Below are 21,128 nucleotides of genomic sequence, written 5' to 3'. Positions count from 1 at the left end.
TAATTAGCGAGATCTATTGCATTGCAAATGCTTGTTTGGGGGATCTTTTCAACCTTGCTTACTCCCTCGGTTACCGTTGCCTGTCATTCTGTTCCTTTTTTCTCCCTCTTTTGCCTTTCGCTAGCTTTGCTCCGTGTTAATGGCAGGTATGATGTCTGATATTCAACATAACGTAGAACGGTAGCCAAAATTGAGTGCGGGCGCCTTCCGCATGCGCAGATAAAGCGCCGGGATATTTAGAGTCCGTGTAGCTGCTCTGACGACAAAGTATCGTTTTACGCCACAGCCGCAAGTGGTCACTGTGGTAGCAGTTAGATGAATTATTGGTTTGTGCAGTTCATTGTAGTGGAATTCGTGGTAAGATCGCCGAAACTCAAATGTACTGGGGAAGCATGAATTTTTGGTGAAAGCCTTCCACGCTGGTGCCGTCACTGGAAAGCTGGGATCTGGAGATTGCTCCGGAACGGTGGTGTCATCTTCGCTTTCGTTAAGCGTGCATTCCCTCTTGCTTCCAGTTATACGTGGGCATCGCGCAGGCCATTGTCTTTTTAATTTTCAGGTCATTGCCTTACATCGCAGGAGCTTATGCTGCGCCTTTGACCATATAATACAGACTAATTACATAATATCTGAGATCGATGCCAACGCTGCTGAAATGATAAAAAATTCATGTTTGCCGTTTAACAGATCACAACTTGTAATGGAAATGATTTGCCGCCATCTAACGGCTGGAGTCTGTAATTGCTCACATTGTTAAGTATTTGCTACCGATGTGCATGCAATTTAATGAATTCGTAACTGTGCCGACCATCATCGTGATTCGTGTTATGTTCTAGGATTGAAAAAGGGTCGCGACTTTTGAGGTTTTTAACTTGCGGGGCCTACAGCGAAGACTTTACTGTTTTTTTTCCTGCAAAAAACACTCAACTTTACTAATCCTTAGTTTAATAACTTTATTTTACATTTGAGCCAGAATTATTCTACAGTCTTCCACCCCAAAAAATGTCTGGTCCCTAAATAAAAGGGGACCATCCTATAGAGAAATGGTTCTAGACTTCTTGACACAGTGACCATCACTGCTCTCTACTTACTCAGAAGTCAAGTAATGCGCCTTTTACTTTCTTTCCAAGAGGCCTCGCACCGCAGAGTTTTTCACACTGTTCTACAGGCTTCATAGGTCATGAGATGTCTTTGCAAATCAGACAAAGAAAACAGTTAGTGTGGTGGATCCCAGCCTCCTTTATTGCCATCTTGGGTGGAAGGTGCATAAAGTAGAGATGGGATGTGTTTTACCTTGCCTTTTTTGATTGGTTCAGCTAGGTCACGTGGTGTTTGGGTAGTGTATGGACAGCTCCTATAGTAAGTATTTGGTACAAGAAAATTGATTGAGGAGGTAATGTATTGTATTTCAGCATTCATATAGTTCTTACTGCCCTATGTGGGGCACTGAAGTGCTTGCCTACATCATGTACTGTGTGTGGTTGGAAGGATGTTTTTGTTGTGATCCATTGTGGGAAGTATTTCCATGTTGTCGTGCTTGATGACCACTGAAGTGCGATTATCATGTTATGGGACACAGCTCGTAGCCATGTGTTAGATGATCAACTGTAAGATAAAAACATGCACTTTTATGGTTTTCAGTACACTGTTAGCTTCGAACAGCTCTGCAGATCCTTTATGGTATTTCTCTATGATACAGATTGCTTAGTTGATTACTTATTGGGCTGTCCAGCCTGAGATTCTGTGTAAAGTTGTTGTCCTGGTTGGAGGCAGAGAAAAGTGGGGAGATCTGTTGGTAGGGGCATTTTTATTATCATCCCATATCTGTGTCTATGTGAGATGTAAAGAAGGGGTCAGATTCTATAAATATGTTGGATCTGTAGTGAATGAACTATATGCAAGTCCTCCAAGATTGTCCACTAATGTGTGTCAGATCTCTTTAATTATTCCATGCCTGTTCATTTGATGATGTTTTTTTTTTGACTGTACTTTGCTGGTGATGGACAATCCTCTTAGCAGATATGTAGCATGTGAATTTAATAGGTAGAAGTCGCAATTTGCTGCTGACTTCTACAATTTATGGGTTTAGCATTATTCTGGGTCATAACTATTTTATATGAAAGTACACAACTTTATAATTCCATGGCGAACCATAGGTTTACCCATTTTGCTTACCTTCACAATGAAAGCAGTTTGCTGGTTGAATTGTTTGCATTTCTTATGTCATAAGTGGAGAACTGCACTTGAGGGTGTGACCTTTTTCTGGGCTTTGTTGCCGGGAGGCAGGTGGTGCAGTTATCTACGAAATAGCCATGTTTTTAACTGTCTTTGGAAATGTATATGCTCTTTGGTGCTTCTAATGCTGGCTGATAGTGAGTTCCAGAGCTTTCCGCTTGTACTAAGAAAGCAGTGCCTCCTATGAATTTCTTATGGGAAGTTGGTATGATAAGTGGTGCAAGCTTGGAGCACAGTGTTCTGTTTGGTTTGCATTGCTTAAATGTAATTTGAAGGTGTAGTGGTCCTTTTTCTTGGGAGGCTCTGTGGACAATGCAGATTGCTTTGAACATTGCCCTTCTACCTATAGGTAGCCAGTGAAGCGATTATAGGACTGTAATCATGCGTTCTTTTGGGTGGAGGCGGAGAAGAAGCATTTTGAATGAGTTGAATTATGTGTGTAATGAATGCGGGTACAATAAATTATATGCTGTTTAATACTCAAGCTTCGAAATAATCTGTTAGACAACTGCCTTGTGCCTGTTGGATCTCGTCAACTTTAGCCGAATGGGAAACAAAGCGTCATCTACCACCACTATGAACAATCTTGACATGGAAACTGATTGGCACACAACACTGCATCCTTTAGAAAATGTCTGACCTGCAGCTCCTGCGCATGGGGAGTAGCCTTCATTGAGTCTGCAGTATGTGTGATGTAGTTTCTGATCTGTCGAAGTCAGGAGCCTGGCGAAGTTGGGGTCTGGCATGGCTCTAAGAACCAAAACACCAACCAAGCCATCGAAAATTTGGTATGTAAATCATGCAATAAAAGTCATAAAATCTATAATGACAAAATATAAAAAGCTTCAACTTTTGTTTCAGTTTAGTAAATTAGTTAGTTAAAAGCAAACGAGGAAGCAGAACAGCGGTTAGTAGTATTTGTCATTTAAAAACTGCACAAGGGAAGAAAATAGTCTGTTATCCTGTCTATTTTGGCTCCCCACTCCCATGGATCGCCCACCTCTGCAGATGTGGCAGTAATTTAGGAGGGAGAGTCGTTTAGTAGGATCGTCTCCTGTGACAGATCATAACTTCACAACTGTGGCAACTGCAGAGTGCCATGTTTCGGAGAGACATGGCTTTACACCAGATGTGTCAAAGCCTGGTGCACTCCGGGGGCCATATTACGAATATGGTGCACCATCCTTGTTTGCGCCACAGCGCACCTTTCAAAAGGGGCGCCCTGTGCAAACAAGGACAGTTTGCCATATTGGAAGGAATGCACTGCCCCTAGGACAGCCACCAACTCCAGCTGCCATGGGGTTCAATGAAATACGGAGCAGCTGTTTAAAAGCTGCTCTGTGTTTCACCATGCATGCAGCAACCCGCCTGCACTTTTAAGGGGGTGCAGTAAGGGGTGCGGGGGGATATCGAAGAGTGCTGTCTCACCTTTTTGTGATACACTTTCAGTGCACCTCTTTAAGGCATGTTTGCCTCTGCATCCCCCCCCCTCCCCCTACCCCCGGCAACACAATGTATAATACGGGCCCAGGTGCACAAAAGGCAGGGACTAGGCAAACGCAACGAAACACCCCTTCTTATTCCCTCCACTACCATGCACTTTTGTAATAGCTCATCCTTCTGCAACCTTGTCGTACCATTACTGCAAACTCATACTTGCAAAACAAATTCAATTTGGCACTCTAAAAAAATGTTGCAAAAAATACTCTGATTTCAAAATTTAATTTGGAGCGACTAATGATGAACTTTGTACAGTATATACAAATCTGGGTTGCATCCAGGTAAATGTTTATGCAGGTATATGCAGTAGTCTCAGGCCCTGTAAGCTGCGGTTTTGTCTGTCCTGATTCTATTTACATATCACTTTTTTATTACATCATCTGAAAGTACTCTGACGCAGTTCTAGTCTGTGATATTGTCATCACAACAAGCTCAAATGTGTAGATAAATATTTTCAAAATTAATATCATTATCTAAATCATATAACCTGAATAAAATGTGGCTGTCCGCTACATTTTGATAACTGCAAAGTTCCCTCTCTGTATTCTCCACTCCACTTCAGAGGTAAAGCGCCTCCCACCTCGCCACCAGAGTCACAGTTCCCCTTCTCTCTATTGTGCATTTAGTTAATGATTTGGAAGTGAAGAGAACCCACTCATGAATAGTTCTAGCTCCCCTTATATTGATTTTCTCTTCTGAAAGTGAGCCACGTCTGCCAGTCACGGCCGGAGGGGTGGGGGGTAATTTTTAAAACAATTAAACAATTTACCTTAGCCAGCCCGATCTAATCCCACATCGTCTCTGCTTATCTGCTCCTCGCAGGAAGCAGGCAGCCTCCCTTCCTTCCCCTAAGACAATCACAACACTGTAATGGCAGCGTTGTGATTGGTGGGGACGGTGCCCAGCCAGGCGCCTATGGAGAGGCCATTTTCACCATGTAGGCTGCATGCAGCCGACATGGAGAAAATGGCAGAGTGCAGATGGCAGACCGCAACTTGGCATGGCACGTGTGGCAGAGTGCGCATGACTGGTTTAGTCGGCCCCAGAGGGCCGACTAAACAGTCAGGGCCCGCAACATTGTGCTAGCCACTCCTCCCCTGCCCTGTTGCAGGACCGCCCACAAATGCTTCTGCTTTCTCGCAGTGCAGTTACATAAAATAGTATTTATACAATTTTATGTTACTGCTTCTCACACTGTGAGAAAGGAGTGGGGCGACGCTCCTCTGCCCACATGGAGGAACCGCCACTGAGGTCTGCCTAATCCTAAGGTGATTTAGACTTTGCTGGTGTGTGGTGCTCTCTTTATAGTCACACCAGGACATCTAAGACTACAATCCTCCATTGAATCATCTAGGATTCAGAGGACTGACCACGCTTTAGTCAAATGGTTTCAGCTTTCAGGTTAGTAGAGGCACCAGAGCCTTTGTCATTTTTCCCACAAACCTAAATTGCATTTTCCTTTGGTTAATAGCTTGCAGTGCCTATCAGTTGATCACCTGTTTCAGAATATTACTGACTTTATTGAAAACAAAAGCCTCTTTAATTTGTGTCTTATACTGAGGTGACAAATTATGGCAGTATGCGTTTTCAATATATCAGGGCTCTGATAATGCCAGGGCTCCTATTATATCAGGCTTTGTATTTTAGCAAGACTAGCTTTGCCACCTTTCCACAAATTTACATACAGTAGTTCTTTTGGAATACCATATGTCTTTGCACTCTAACAAACTTCCATGTTTATGGTTATTTCTCAACGACTCCCCAATCATTTCCCATCCTGGAAAAGATTTGAGGTTTACTCACTCATCAGAATAGCAGATGCAAACATTTTCCATGGTATTAAAAAGGGGGTGTTGGGAAACAAATTTGCAATCGCTCACTAGATTATCACAAAATCAGTTATTTGTATGTTTATTTATTTTGTCATGCGACAGTGCAATTCACAAAGGTTTGCTAGGAGGATTATTTCCATGCCTGCTTTTGTAAGCTGTTGTGAATTCCTGAAGGTAATACATTTACACCATTCCAAGTACATATACCTAAAGGTGCACTTACTTGACTTTCTTTAAGAATTGGGCTCCTTAATTTGATTTGATTTGATTTAATTTGTGGATTTATATAGCGCATGGCCACCCTAAGGCTCCCCTGCACAGACAATGAGAGCTGTGATAGGAGGAGAAGCCCATTAGAGTTTTAGGGGGAATAGCCAGGTCTTCAGTTTTTTTCTGAATGCCATTTTATTTTGCAGTTCTCTAAGGTCCTGAGGCAACTCGTTCCATAGTTTTGGAATCAGGTGTGAGAAGGCTCTAACTCCCCATCTAGATTTTCTAATTCTGGTGGTACGGAGAAGGTGTAGATGAGAGGACCTAAGTGGTCTGATGGGGACATGCCCTGAGATTAGGTGTCTTCGTTTTTCTGGGCCTGTATTATTTACCGCCCTGTGGGCGATGCACAGGGATTTGAACTTTTTTCTTGCTGCTTACGGGCAACCAGTGTAGTTGCTTACGGGCTTCTCGTGCTCAGGTGTGTCTGTGGAGGTTGAGCAGGAGCCTGGCTGCAGCCTTCTGCACCATCTGGAGCCTCTTGATCACATACCTGGGAGAACCCTAGTAGAGAGAGTTCCCATAGTCCAGACGTGAGACTATCGGAGACTGCAGAATGGTCTTCCTAAGCTGCTCAGGTATTAGGTCCAGTATCTTACTGAGCATTCTCAAGAGCCCAAAACAGATACCAGAGATCTTGTTGGCCTGTTGGCTCATTGAGAGAGAGCTGTCCAGCCAGATGCCTACATTTTTTACCACCGTTTTAGGCACCAGGGGATTGCCCATACATAACGGCCAGTTGTTCAGTGGCCTGGGAATGGCTTTGTTGCCTAAAATATTAGCTCAGTTCTTTTGCCATTCAATTTTAGGTAGCAGTTTGACATCCAGCGGGACAGTTTGTTTAGGTAGGGACCCAATTGCACGTTGCCTTGGTTGTGGTCTTCGAACAGAGAGACAATCCGCTGGGTGTCATCAGCATACGATACTCTTACTATGCCATACTCCTGCATAATGGTGACCAGTACTACTCTGGGTATCTCCAGCTTCAGAATGAAGATCACCTGAGAGAGGATGGATCCATGGGTCTCTCCACGTGTCAATGGTAATTGGTGATGTAGAAGATAAAATAGAGTGATACAGTATTGTTATATCCCTTATGGATTAACCGAGTGTTTAACAGGGCATGATGTTCAACAGGTTTGCAGGCAAAAATACAGAGGAAAAGGAAAACGGGGAGGCATGGTTTGCATTGGTTTCTGATGATTAAATCATCCTTAACCATGACTGGGATCGTTGCGGTCTCTGTGCTGCAGCTTGGTCTCAAGCCTGGTTGATAGTTGTGATTGAGGAAGTTATGCTAGCTTGATCTTGCAGCTCATTGACATGTGCTTTCTCTATTATGTTTCTTCCTAGGGCATATTTTAGATGGGTTATGTCCTGGCCAAGCATTTGGGGTCAAGGCAGTATGGGTTATGTGCTGGCCAGGCATTTAGGGTCAAGGCAGTATTTTTGATGGGTTATGTGCTGGCCAGGCATTTGGGGTCAAGGCTAGCCTTTCATGGTAACTGGTCTTCCCTTTGTCAATGGCTTGACACAGTGGTCACGTCTTTCTCTCACTTTGCTTGTGAGAGCAAAGGCCAGCTTCTGCATCTACCTGCTCAACACATCCAATTGCCAAATGATAGTAAGAAATGTCCCCAAGAAGAGTCACGAAAAAGAGGAAAATGTCCTGTGGCATAAGGTGAATGTAGGTACACCAACAGGGGGGTAAAGCTGAAGAACAGGACTGAAGAGTCGTCTAAGCAGAATAGGATAGGTTGGATCTGAAGGCTGGATGACTGCCTAAAAGAACAGTGAAAATATCAGGGGCAAATAACAGCAGCTTTAAAAAAAATTGCCAGAGAATGCCCTATGCAGAAAACACTGGGACAAAACTTCTTAAACAGGGGTTAAACAGAACATGGTTAACAGGAATTATTGGATCCATGATGGACTGCGATTATGGTTTTAGAAGTGGATACTGGGGTGCCATCTTGAAAAGGGAGAAATTTAAAAAATGCCCGCTTCCTGATCTGAAGAAGAACGCATTAAAACCAGCATGTATAATATTGGCTAAGGCAACAATCATTATCTTCTAAGTAAGTTTGTGTATTTCCCTTGGTAGTTTCAGGGCAAAGTGCACCACCATATACATAATTCTCTTGAGTGGGGCAGGAGACCCAGCCCTGTCTACACAGCACGCCAAGTGAACGCACATCTTCAGGCAATGATGCACCTGGGAGATGCGGAACTTCAAGTGTTTGACTCTCAAGGTAATGTTCCCGCGGCTACCCCGTACTCTACTAGGTCATGAGGAGCAACACGGTTCTGTTTTGAATGCATCTCCGAAGATTTCTTGTGCTGGGCAAAGCATCTACTTTCTTGAGTCATGTGAAAGCTTCTCTAAAAGAAGATTTCTTGACAATAAAAAGAAATACAACATTGTTATATTTTATGTTCATGATGTAATTTTATAAACCGCTTTTCCTGTCTTCCAATGATGATTACATTCCCTTTGTCACTTTCCCAGTTCCTCTCCCAGTCTTACCAGTTGGATTCTGACATAAAATGTTGGAATCCTCGATTGTTCTGGTAGAAGTCTGTCAGTTTAGCTGGCAAGTTGGTTGAAAGTTGATAATGATTATGTGATCAAATAATAATTCACTTCCTGGCAAGATACCACACAATATTTTAATACTGGCAACAATGTCAGTGCTGTGGATGGGACAGCTTAGGTCATTGTCCTCCTGAAGCTTTCCTGTTTTGTCCGTACTGATTGTAATGGTGAGACTTGCTTCTTGAATTCTGATTGGCTTCTCTACATTCCTGTTGCACAGTCTTGAATATTCCAGTCATCTTGTTGTATTTAAGGCCCTGATACGAGGTTGTCAGTGCCAACCATGAGCGTCAATTTCCTAATTTGTTCACACCACTCGTCTCCTGTTCTTGAAACCTCATCAACTGAGCCTCTTCCACTGGCGTCTCTTCAGTGTGCCATCTCTTGCCAGGGTGTTCTGATGGAGTATTTATGCATCTACCCTCCTCGTCTTCAAAGTGCCTGTTTTTGCCAGTCTACTGCATCCTGTTGGCATCATGCCCTTTGCTCCTAAAAAAAACAAACTCCTCAGTACCGTTAGTGCCACCCCTCTTCCAGGAAATACTAAATACTATTCAAAGCTGCGGCATCTTCTTCTTCAGTGTGCCTTGTAACGTATCTCGTATCATAAATACAGAGGAAAGTGCCTCAACTTGGCCAGCCCTTTCAGCAGCAGTTATCATAACATCATTTTTATATATAGCAATTAAAATGTATTTGATTCGTTTTATATCAAAAAAGTAAAATTATAAAGAGTTCTATGTTTAATTAATTAGATGCTCCTATGTTAAAGTTTTAACCCTTCCTCTGCAAACTGCCTTCCTCACCATAATTGGCATTCTCTTGTGCATTCAGGTAATACACCTGTACAGTTTTGTTATTACAGTTCTGGCTGCAGGATACAGTTATTTATGTTATACTTGATTTCCGTAGCGATTATTTTCCCCGTGAAAACAAACTCATTTTGTTTCACAATTTAGGCCTTGGAAGGGAGAAAAGTTTACAAGTCTAGCCTACAGGTGCAGGAGAAGATCCATGTGATCAATTTGATCCATATCGGATTACTTTCGAGAAACTGGATTAACATTTTTGTGAAAGATAAACGCTGTGCTTGAGAGGTACAATTGTTTTGGAAAGAGTTCAGGGTAAAAATGACAGCGGACAAATATATTGGGATACTTTGAGGACTCTCTTAACACTTGTGACTTTTGTCTACTGTGTGGTTCTCTTGTCAGAGATCGGTTAGCTCATTATCAAACAATGGAATCCCAATTCCTATTGAGGGGATTGTAAACATGAAAATATCTTTCAAGGGTAGATATACTATTGGAGAAGTGTATGTTTCCAAGAAGTGTTCTAATTTGTTGGGCTGAAGGCACCATAGTGAGTTAGGGATCAAATTAGACCCCAGTGAAGTTGATCTACTTCTCCTGGTAGACACTTCCTTCTGTGAAGGCTAGGTTTGCAATACGTGTCCTGAGGTATTCACTAATAGAAATGGGTTACTAATTACCAACATCACATCAAACTTAAATCCAGTGCTAAACCTGGTATGTGCAAAGTCCTGCCATTCCCTATCTCATGCAAGAGACTGAGTTAGACAAGCTGTTGCAGGAAGGCATGTTTGGACCCATAGACAATTCAAAGTGGCTAGCCCCAGTATCTATTGCCACCAAATCAGGAGTTAAGCACATCAGATTGTATTGACCTCTGTGACCTCCACAGCAAAATGAGGGAGGATATCAGTCAATCAAGTGACTTGTTAAGCACAACTACTCTCCCGTAAGGGTCTCATGGTGCGGCGGGGTGACAGCTGATCCTTCAAAGGCACAGTGGTTCAGAAGAAGAGCCTGGTCTTGCGGTCGGTCCTTCCTGAATTGAGGCAGTGACGGTGATTGCCTGAGGTGGAGAGGCAGGGTGTTTCAGGTCTTTGCTGCAAGGTAGGAGAAGGATCTTACTCCGATCTACCTCCGGCCATGGTCTTGCGGATACGTGGGAGGGCTGCCAGGTCCACTTGGGCAGGGCGGAGGTCTCTGGTGGGTGCATGAAATGCGAGGTGGTGGTTGAGGTACACAGGTCCTGCATCGTGTAGGGCTTTGTAGGTGTGCGATGAGAGGAGTTTGAATTTCATTCTTTTGTTGACTGGGCACCAGTGGAGGTCTCTCAGGTGCCGGTGATATGGCCGCAGTGGAGGATATTGAGGATGAGTCTGGCGGAGGCGTTCTGAATGTCTGCAGTTTCTTGAGGAGTTTCTCAGTGATGCTGGTGTTTAGTGCATTGCCGTAGCCGAGTCTACTGCTGAGTGCATGGGTGGCTGTCTTTCTGGACTCAGTGGGGAACCACTTGAAAATCTTTCAGAGCAGGCATAGCGTGTGGAAAGCTGGATGATGAGATTGCATTGATCTGGCGGTTCATGGTGAGCGAGGAGTCCAGGATGATGCAGAGGTTTTGCGCATGGTCTGTGGGTGTGGGCGGTGGATCCAAGATCTGTGGGCCACTAGGAGTCATCCCAGGCAGAGGGGATGGAGCCCAGGATGAGGATTTCGGCCTTCTCCAAGTTTAGCTTGAGGCAGCTGTACTTCATCCAGGTGGCGACAGCCTTCATTCCATTTTGGAAGTTGTTCTTGGCAACTGTGAGTTTGTTGGTGAGGGAGAGGATCAGCTGGTTTTCGTTGGCATACAATACTATGTTGAGTCCATGATTCCAGATGATGGCTGCGAGCGTGACCATGTGGATGTTCAAGAGAGTAGGGGTCAGGGAGGAGCCCTGAGGCACTCCACAGCGAATCTCTGTAGGTTCAAAGTGAAACAGTGGTAGTCTGACTCTTGGTGAGGAAGGAGCAGATCCATTCCAGGGATTTGCCCCCGATGCTTCTGTCATGGAGTCTTGTGCATAGGAGCTGTGGGAGACAGTGTTGAGGGCAGCCGAGAGGTCCAGGAGGATCAGTGCTGAAGTTTCGCCTTGGTCGAGGACGGTGCGAATGTCGTCTGTGGTGGCGAGGAGGGCGGTCTCTGTGCTGTGGTTGCTTTTGAAGCCTGATTGGGAGAGGTCCAGGTTGTGGTTTGCCTCAATGAACTCGGAAAGTTGGGCATTGATGGACTTCTCGGTGACCTTGGCTTGGAAGGGAAGCATAGAGATGGGTCTGAAGTTCTGAGGTCCTTCGGGTTGACAGAGGATTTCTTCAGCATGGGGTTGATCTCTGCATGTTTCCAGTCTTCCGGGCAGGTGGTAGAGTTGATGGTGTGGCAGAGTTCTGGGGCAATGGAGGTGCTGGCTTTGTTGAAGATGTGGTGCAGGCAGGGGTCTGAGGGTGCTGCGGAGTGGATACTCTAAATGATCTTGAGGGTGTCCTCAGCGGTGAAATGAGTCCAGCTGAGCAGGGTCTGCTGGGGTCAGGTGTCATTGGGTGCAGTGGTTGCAAGTGAGGTGAGAGGGTTTTCGGTATCTAGTCTATTGAAGCTGTGGTAGATCTCCTTAATCTTGCTGTGGAAGAAGGTGCCGAGGTTGTTGCAGAGGTCTTGGAGTGGTAGGAAGTCTGCTGGCTCTGTGCTGGGTTTAGCAAATTCTTTGACCACGGCGAACAGTTCTTTGGTATTGATTGCATTGGTTTTGATCTCTGCCTGTCGAGCAGCTTTCTTTGTTGTTCTAATGAGGTGGTGGTGTGCGGTGAGGTGGTGGTGTGCGGTGACACCAGTCTTGAAGGCTTGAGCGGTCTTCCAGGGTCTTGTGCTCCTTCATGTGTTCTCGAGTTGTCTACAGGTGTTTTTGGACTCATGAAGGGCGGGAGAGAACCACCTGGCATTTTTTGGAGAGTCGCTTGCCTGGCGTTTTTTTGAGAGGAGCTAGTGTGTCTGCGCACTTGGAGATCTATCGGTGGAGGTTGCGTGCTGATGCATTGGCATCTGCGGAAGTTGGAGGTGGGGTTTTGCTGATGGAGGTGGCGAGCTGTTCTTCGGTGACCTTGTTCCAACTTCTGCGAGAGTACCGTGGGCGTGGTGGTGTATGGTGGGTTTGGTGATGGAGAAGTGGACGCAGCGATGGTCGGTCTAAAGCAGCTTGGAGATGTTGCTGAAGGTTATGTTGTCACTGGCAGAGAAGATGGGGTCAAGCGTGTGTCCTGCTGAGTGGGTTGGGGAGGTGACCCGATGTTTGAGTTCGACAGTGGGAAGGTTCTCCAGCATGGACGATGGGTTCTTGTCATTGGGGTGGTCCAGGTAAAAGTTGAGGTCGCCGAGGAGGATGAAGTCTGAGAAGGCAAGAGTGTGGGGTGTGATGAAGTCAATGATGGAGTCGCTTAAGGGTGGACAGGGTCCGGGGTGGGAGGGGGGGTCGGTAGATGAGGGTGCCGTGGAGGGTGCTGTTCGGGTTGGTCTGGACCTGGAAGTGGAGGTGCTCCATGTTGGTTAAGTGGTCGTCCGAGTGGGTGGTGAGGCAGAGGGCACCTTTGTGCACGATAGTGATGCCTCCGCCTGGTGCGTTGATGCCGTCCTTGTGAATGATCTTGTAGCTGTCCGGTATGGCAGTGTTGATTTCCGGGGCAGAGGTGCAGTTCATCCAGGTTTCCGTGAGGAAGGCGATGTCGGGATAGAGTCGAATAGGTCCCAGATCTCCTCACTGTGTTTGCAAAGGGAGCGTGTGTTGAGCAGGATACAGCTGAGGCGGTCGGATCCGGTATTTGTTGGTTGTGTGGTGGATGGGACTGGTATCCGGTGGCAGGCGAAGGTGCAGCTGCAGTTTTGGCTGGAAAAGGGGCCCTAGGTGTCATTTGGTGTTGCCCGGCGGTGTGGCATCCAGTGTTGAGGGCATTGAGGGCGCTGGCGTTGTAGTGATGAATGGTCCGAGGACCAGGGTAATTGGTGCGGGGTGCGGTTCAGACACCTTCAGTGCGCCAGTGGTGTGCCTGCTGCACAGCCATGCAGCAGCCACCATTAAGTAGTGCAAGGGGGATGGCTGGACAGCTGGGAGGCTGAAAAAGCGGGAAAGCGGCACTGGAGGGGGGCCACGGGAGACGAACAGCGGAAGGGCACGGCGAGGAAAAGGTGCAAAAGTGACAAAAGGAAAAAGTAGAAAATGCAGGCGGGGACAGAAAAGCAGGAAAATGCAAAAAGTGACCAAAAAGCAGACAATATGAAAGGAGGAAAAAAGAGATCAGGAGAAAAGGCAAAAAGAAGAGAGACCGAGCGCTAATGACAGAGCAGTCAATGGCGGTAGTCTCAATCGGCGTGCCCTACCACCTGTGTCAGCGGGAAACAACCTTTACATCGCAGTCATTAGACTGTGATGCCTTTACAACATGGTTGTTACAAAGACCGCGTTGTTACGCAATGCCATTATTACGCAAGTCATTACATCGACTTGCAGTAGATGGCGCTCTAACATAAGGAATAGAATAATTTACTATTCAACATCTTCCCTACTTTTACGTAGGCTGAAGTTGAAATAGTAAATTATACATTCCTAATGTTATAGCGCATCTACTGCAAGTCGATGTAATGACTAGCCTAGTAATTGCATCGCATTGTAACAACGCGGTCGTTGTAACGACCGCGTTGTTACGGAACGCGATGCATTTGCATGCGTTGTAGCATGCTATATTCCTGGGGCGGGAGCTCAACCTTAGCTCCAAGTTGCATCCAAACCTGATTGGGCCGCTTCTGTTACAAAGGGGCTCAACCTTTGCACTGGCTCTACCAGCAACGCTCCCTTCCCAGTCCCCTCTGGTTAACCCTCACTTGCCCCCCCCCACTGCTTACCTCTCCTTTTCACTAAGCAAGAGTCTCTGTTCCCTGCCCCTGCCCCTCAGTGTGAGACTGACCCTGATGTATTCTGTAGGTCTGCGAATACTTGCAGAGCTACTGCAGCCGCAGCCCGAAGAGCCGATAGACAGCTTGCAGAGTTTGCAAGACGATGCTTTCTGCTTCAGTGTCCTTGATTAACCTCAGCATATCAACAAGTTGAATTACATCTGATTCTCAACCTCTCACTACATTTACAACTCTCCTTGGAGCTTTCAGATATGTCAGGGTGCCCTTTTGTCTTGTGTCTGCTGCCGCATTCTTCCAGCAAATCATGCAGTCTTGGTGGGTGTGCCCAAGGTCATTTGTTTCCAGTTCAACATTGTGTTCCTCAGGGTTGTATTGCAAAGAATGAAAGATGTTGGACAAACCATAAAAAAGGGAGAAGTGTCTTACTGAGCTGGGTGTGTTGACTATCTTGGGCATAGATCTGTTAGTCAGTTGTGAAGGCAACAAGGATGAGCTTATTCCACAAAACCACCCGCCCTGAAAAAGACCTTCCTCTAAATTAACCACAGCCCAGCTTCGAAGGTGGAAACACGTTGGTGCAAATATAAACGGGGCCAAGAGCGACCATAAATTGATGCATTGCGTGCACAATAGTAGTGCTCTCCGAGAGATGGAATCTGGGATCCCATCCTCGTATAGACTTGTGCTCTGACCCCAACTACAATAGGGCCTAGCAGTAGTGGTTAACACTACATCTAGAGAGGACGCAAGTGGCAGAGGTCTCAATGATAACACTTTTCAGGACACTAAACAGGCAACTGCATAAGCTCTGTTGCATGCTCACAAATGAACTGTATTTAAGATGTGGTAATATTTTTGTTGTATATTAATTGTCTTTTGGATTAATCCTTTACATGTATCTAAGAAATGTTGTCATGTTAGTTATGTTTCTTACATGTCTTGTCTCTTGTTATTATGTCAGTAAATGTATGTTTTCTTTAAAAAAAATCCTTCTTTAAAAAAACAAGCAAAAGAAAATAATGCTAGGATTCATGAAAAGCTTCAGTGATTCATTTCAGACAAATGATGTAAAAGTCACACATACAGGTGCGATATATAGAAGTGTACAACCTGGGTGAAAGATTTAAATAACAACATGTCTAATCAAAAACAATAGAGGGATCAATGTTTTGGTTTCTTCTATTTGAGTAGAATTTGATTGATGGTCTGGGAGGCAACATCCCAATTTTGATTTGTTACGTACTGATTCCAGCCTCAACTGTCCATAACCGAATCACTCCCCACTTTAAGAGACACTTTCTAAAAGTGGCACATCTAAAATAGTAATGTTAAATCCGACCTTACCAGTGAAGAGGATTTATCATTACCATTCCGATGATAGGAAACATGAAACAGCTACTCCTTTCTGATCAGGCATTACAGCTTAAAGGTATTTTAAGGAATTCCCAATTCTAGCTTATGAGAGGAGCAGGCCTCACAGCAGTGAATAATGTAGCTGTTTGTCACTACCAGGACATGTAAAACACAGAAGTACATGCCCTTCCTTTTACTCACAGAGCGCTCTGCCCTTAAGGTTACAAAGGGCCTTCCTTAGGGGTGACTTTTATGTAATAAAAGGGGAGTTTAAGGCTTGACACACAGTTGTAAATGGCAAATCGATGGGGCAGCAACCTGCACTCACACAGGCACTGCAGTGGCAGGCCTAAAACATAGTTAATGGACTGCATATGTGAGTGGTACAATACGAACTGCATGCCCCCTAGTAGCACTTAATTTACAGGACCAGGGCATGTGTGGTGCACTTTACATGGAATTTAAAACCAAATTAAATATGCCAATAGGGTATTAGCCAATGTTACCATGTTTAGGGGTCAGAGCAGAAGCACTTTAGCACTGATTAGCAGAGGTAAAGAGTGCAAAGTCCATACGAAAGCAAAAACAAGTACAGTAAAATGGAGGGAGGGTGGGAGGCAGGCAAAATGTTGGGGCAAAACCACCCCAAGGCTGTCAGGTCTAACAGTGGCCAACAAAGCCGGGGAAATTGGCTAGATAAAAGTAAAACAAAAAATATATACATTATGGATGTAGTCATCACATCGCGCTACGGGGATATTGTCGGTCTCACTTGTGAAGAGAGAAATACATGGTTGTGGCCTGATGATGCAGTTCCAAGTTTGTCTCAAGAGACACCAAATTAAGGTTTTGGTGTCCAAATTACTTGGTAAAAGGACAGTGTGAGAAAGCTATTCTTTAAGGATTGTCCTCTGAGTGCAAGTTGTAGGTGAGCAGAAGAGCTCCTGGTGGGATTGCCTTAGGGAAAAGATATGCTTTGAACTTCTAATTCGGCCTAGCAACATGGCTATTCAGATGACCTCACATGAGGTAGTTGGGCAGGGCCAAGTGCCAGGCCCAGAGACTAGTTGTGAATCCTAAGCCTCTGAGTAAATTAGGCAAACCCTGGACAATGGAGGTAATGCTGCCTTGATTTTATTTGACCTCTCGGCAGCATTTAACAGACTCCTCATTGATTGTCTCTTCACCATTGGCATCAGAGGCAAGGCTCTCGGGCTCCTCAAATCGTTTCTCTCAGACAGAGAAAAGTTAATGAAGCTCAATGCTTTCAAATCTCCCTCCTTCTCTCTGGCGTGTGGGGTCCCTCATGGATCGTCTTTGAGCCTGACTCTTTTTAACTTGTACGTGACTCCCTTGGCTAACCTCATGAGATCGTTGGGTTTTGCAGTTGTGTCCTATGCCGACGACACCCAAATTGTGGTGTCGGTACCTAGCAATCCTGATGATAGGGCCTCAAGATCCCATGACTGCATGTTCCAAATTGGGAAGTGGATGGTCAGCAAATTGTCTAAAATTAAATTCGGCAAAAACAGAGGTTCTGCTCTTCGGGTCTAAAACAACCTTTTGGTCTCCTAAGTTGAGGTTCGCAAAAATTGGGGGATCTGCCTACTCCAGTTCCTAAGGTCAAAAAATCTTGGTATTTATTTTGACAATAAATTCTCCTTCGAAGACCATGTTAATCCCATCACTTCATCTGACTTCTTAAGGCTTAGAGCCCTTAGGAAAATATTTCCCCACATTCCCCTTGAATTGAAAAAGCCGGTAATTTCTGCTCTCATTCTTTCAAAAATTTGTTACTGCAGTGCACTCTTTACCAATATTTGAAAAAGATTTTTAAACAAACTGCATCTCCTACAAAATGTGGCTTCCCGGCTGCTTTTGCCTATTTCCAAGTAGCATTCTGTATCCCATGGTCTTCCACTCCTACATTGGATACCGGTTAAGAGAGGGATTGAATTTAGAGGCCTCTGTATTACTTTTAATGCCTCACGACCCGACTACTTGAAACAGCGTTTTTAACAATATGTCCCTAGCAGATCTCTCCCTTCCTCCACAGCATTCAATCTTGCCATCCCCAAGGGGAGGAGAACTAATTAGGGAGGAAGAAGTTTCATCACTTGCAGGGCTAGACTGTGGAATTCTCTGCCGTGGCATCCTAAAACCAAGTCAGATATACTTTCCTCTAAACCTGGCTTTTCAATCTTTGATTCTCTCTGTAGTTGGTCTGCTTTGTTCTGCTTCGGTTTTTGATTTCTTCTCCTCACTGAGCAGCTGTGCCTAGACACTCTTCGGTAGTAGTGCGCTTTTATAAAAATTGTTTTATATCGTTTAAGCTGAGATGGATAGTAGTGATTGTAATTTGAACCTATATTGTAATGAACAAATCTAAGGCCAAGCAGAATGGATTAACTGGTAAATGCATTGTCCTAAGAAGTTGAGTAGGATAATGACCTCCACTTGAAGTCCTTACTTGGAGGTTAAACACACGCTACATATTTTGTAGGCACTTAATAAGAAGACGAGAAATGTAGTTGAGGTAAGGTCCATCGCAGTCTGTAAATATGACTGGCTGTTGAAAGCAAGATAGCTTTTTGCACTAATTTCCTCATGGAAATTATTACTGTTTTACTTTAGTGGGCGGAGACAGCAAATCGAATTTTTGCCTGCAGGGAGCCTCCGGATTATGTCAATGTGGCTCGTTCTCCAGTGGGCATGAATGTAGAGCCTTTGTGCTTGTGTCTATACAATGGGCTCTGCCCTAAGCATAGCAGAAGTTACAGTGCCACTCATAATTCTTGTATGTAACTTTATGCCAAACGAGTCCCAGTCTGTGATTGTTTCTGAAAGCAGAATTCACTACTGTACTCGCACTGCGGTTCATGGGAGCTTGTTTAAGAATTATTTCTCATGGAAGAGAAAAGCTTTTCTTGGCAAGTTATCTAGCTGCATGAGAAGCTTTTCTTTCTTCTTAATCGGGAAGTATTAAAAAGAAGTAAACCAGAAAGAACTGCCCAGAGTAAATTACCCTGCATTGGAATTCGTTCTTTAGGAGAGTAAGGCATGCTGTTTTTTGTTTACCACCAGGAAGTTGTATCTAATGAACCCGGATTTGGTTTATGCAGATGTTCAACACTAACATCGCCAAAAATCACAGGGGTGTCATATACACTTTCTTCGGTAAGCTTTGCCAGCAGCAAAATATTAAGAATGTAAAACCACATTCCCCATGAAACCTTGTAAACCGCAGGAAAGCAAATTAGTTGCACTTTTTTAAAATGTGTGTGCACTTGGTTCAAAGTCTTGCAAGATACTAGAAGGAGACTGGTTCGATCAGAAATTGGCCCTCTTCAATATACTTTAGATGTGAACGTGTATTCTGATGGGTCAAATTAAGAAAAATTGTGTATTGCAAAAAATATTTGGAAATTCTGCATAATACCGAATTAATGAATACATAACACTATCCACAATAAAGGTTCTAAATTGACCCAGGAACTTATTATCCCGAATATGCCTCCTTACAACGCATGCCTTTTCCCCGCAGGCTATTACAATGCGGTTGTTACAACGACCGTGTTGTAACAACGCATACCATTACCACCCAAGTCATAACAATGACTTGCTCGGGGGGGGGGGGAGGGCATGGATGTTAGAATAGTATAATTTACTATTCCAACTCCAGTCTGTGCAACAGTAGGGAAGGTGTTGGATTTTAAATCCAACACCTTCTGACCGCTCCGCAAGTCGTTATGACTTGCGGGGTAATGGTATTCGTTGTTACAGCGTGGTCGTTGTAATGACCGCTTTGTAATAGCCTGCAGGGAAAAGGATTTGTGGTAAACGATGTTTACCTATTATCCCGTATAATCCAGTGAGATTGCTAAAGTCTACTAACCAGCTCTTGTTCACTGTCCCCAGAATCAGGAAGGCCAGAGCCAGTGGTCGCTCCTTTGCCTACATAGCTCCGAGACTTGGGAACTCTCTCCCGTCACACATGAGACTAATAGAATCAGAAGTAAAATTTAGAAAACTGCTAAAGACTAGATTGCTCGAGTTATCCTGTGGCTGGTTAGTGCTAGGAAGCCCTTCTGGGTAGCCATGCTCTCTATAAATTTTGGAGAATAGAATAGAATTTCACCCAGAGACCAGTAATAAACCGAGAGTGAAGCAGACTTTTATTTACAAACCGTGACCCAAGAAGGGAGCCAAACAGGTTTGGAGGCAGAGTTTCAGTCACTGAAAAGATTAAAGGTGCTTAATATTCTCTGAAAAGGCAATGGTGCCCTTCTTAGGGGCTTGGCCAAAACATGACCAGTGGGTTTGAATCATGAGGAAAACACTGGCCACCACATTTCTGCTGCTTGTCCATGCAACTTCTTCTCAACCTGCAGAGAAAGCACTGCAAAGGGCTTATAAAAAACTGTACCCATCTCCTTCTATTCATGACCTATAGTTATAAAGCATCTCCTGAATGCTCCTCTAGAATATCTTTATTTTACTTACCATGGTTCATGTTAAACTGATTCTATTATTTTTATTAATCTAAATAGAATTAATATTTAGACCATGTTGGGCATGCTACAGGCCCATAGAGTTGTAAACTAACAGGATGTTATCAGTATAGGAGGTGGCAGGGTTGCCCCCCCCACCCCTCAATAAACCACCCATGTATTGTTTAAATAGGGCAAGCACACATTCCTACATCATCTTATTTCTAGTTGAAACCTTTGAAGATTAGTGAATTGTGGTGCCAATACCACCCACATCAAGATGTGAGATGGCCTGTATCAGCGTTGTAAGAACACCATGATAACTCCATCCTCCATGTGCAAGCATTCTCTGAAGTCTAAAACGCTTTGCCCTCACAAATCATGTGGAAAATGTGAATTGCCATACTACAAATATTTGCCATATTTGTGTGGTCCCCTGCTGTATGCCAGGAAGAGCAGCCCCTTCAAAACCTATTTTGAGTAACGGAACATCCTACCCAAGTGTTTAGGGGGAGCCGCTAAGAGCACATTTTTTGACAAAGACCTTTCCAGTTTCATCCAACAATGTAATATTTTGAAGATTAATCGGGTGAGCCATGCCAGGTTATTCCCTCCATTAGACTCAAGGCCATTGAGTACAGAATGCATAACTCCATGAGCGCAACCAAATTATGTTATCTACATATGAGTAGGAATAGTCATCTCTCGCCTATTCTTTTTTTTGTGCCCCACAGAGAAGAAAAAACATCATTCAGAAATGTGTCCTTGGTCTTATGACATTTTTCATTGAAACAAAAAAGTTGATCTCAGACATACCCTTTTCATTCATGCTTCCCATTGCTATCCCTTTTCATTCATGCTTCCCATTGCTATCCCGTTAGTCTCCCTCATTACCCGTACCAGTGTGTCACAGACCCTTATCTTATCTTATCTTAGGTGCCATTTGTAAAGCGCACTGACGCCGAAGCTTCCTGGCGCTGATAGACAGAGTGGATGAGGGGGAAACGCAGGGGGCGAGGGCCTAGCTAAGAGGGGGGAAAAGATAGGTTTTTAACGATTTTCTGAATTTAAGGAGAGAGGAAGAAGATTTGATGGAAAGAGGAAGGA

The 21,128-nt window shown here is 44.4% G+C and overlaps 1 protein-coding gene across 1 annotated transcript in view; it reads left to right on the top strand.

Annotated features, from left to right (window-relative positions):
* The window catches only part of GNAL (G protein subunit alpha L), a 955,956-nt gene that overhangs the window by 287,227 nt on the left and 647,601 nt on the right, over nucleotides 1-21,128 (top strand). The gene's annotated exons all lie outside the window — the stretch shown is intronic.

The sequence above is a fragment of the Lissotriton helveticus genome, chromosome 4_1, assembly GCF_964261635.1.
Source record: "Lissotriton helveticus chromosome 4_1, aLisHel1.1, whole genome shotgun sequence".
NCBI lineage: Eukaryota > Metazoa > Chordata > Amphibia > Caudata > Salamandridae > Lissotriton > Lissotriton helveticus.
This window is presented reverse-complemented; position numbering and strand designations above follow the sequence as displayed.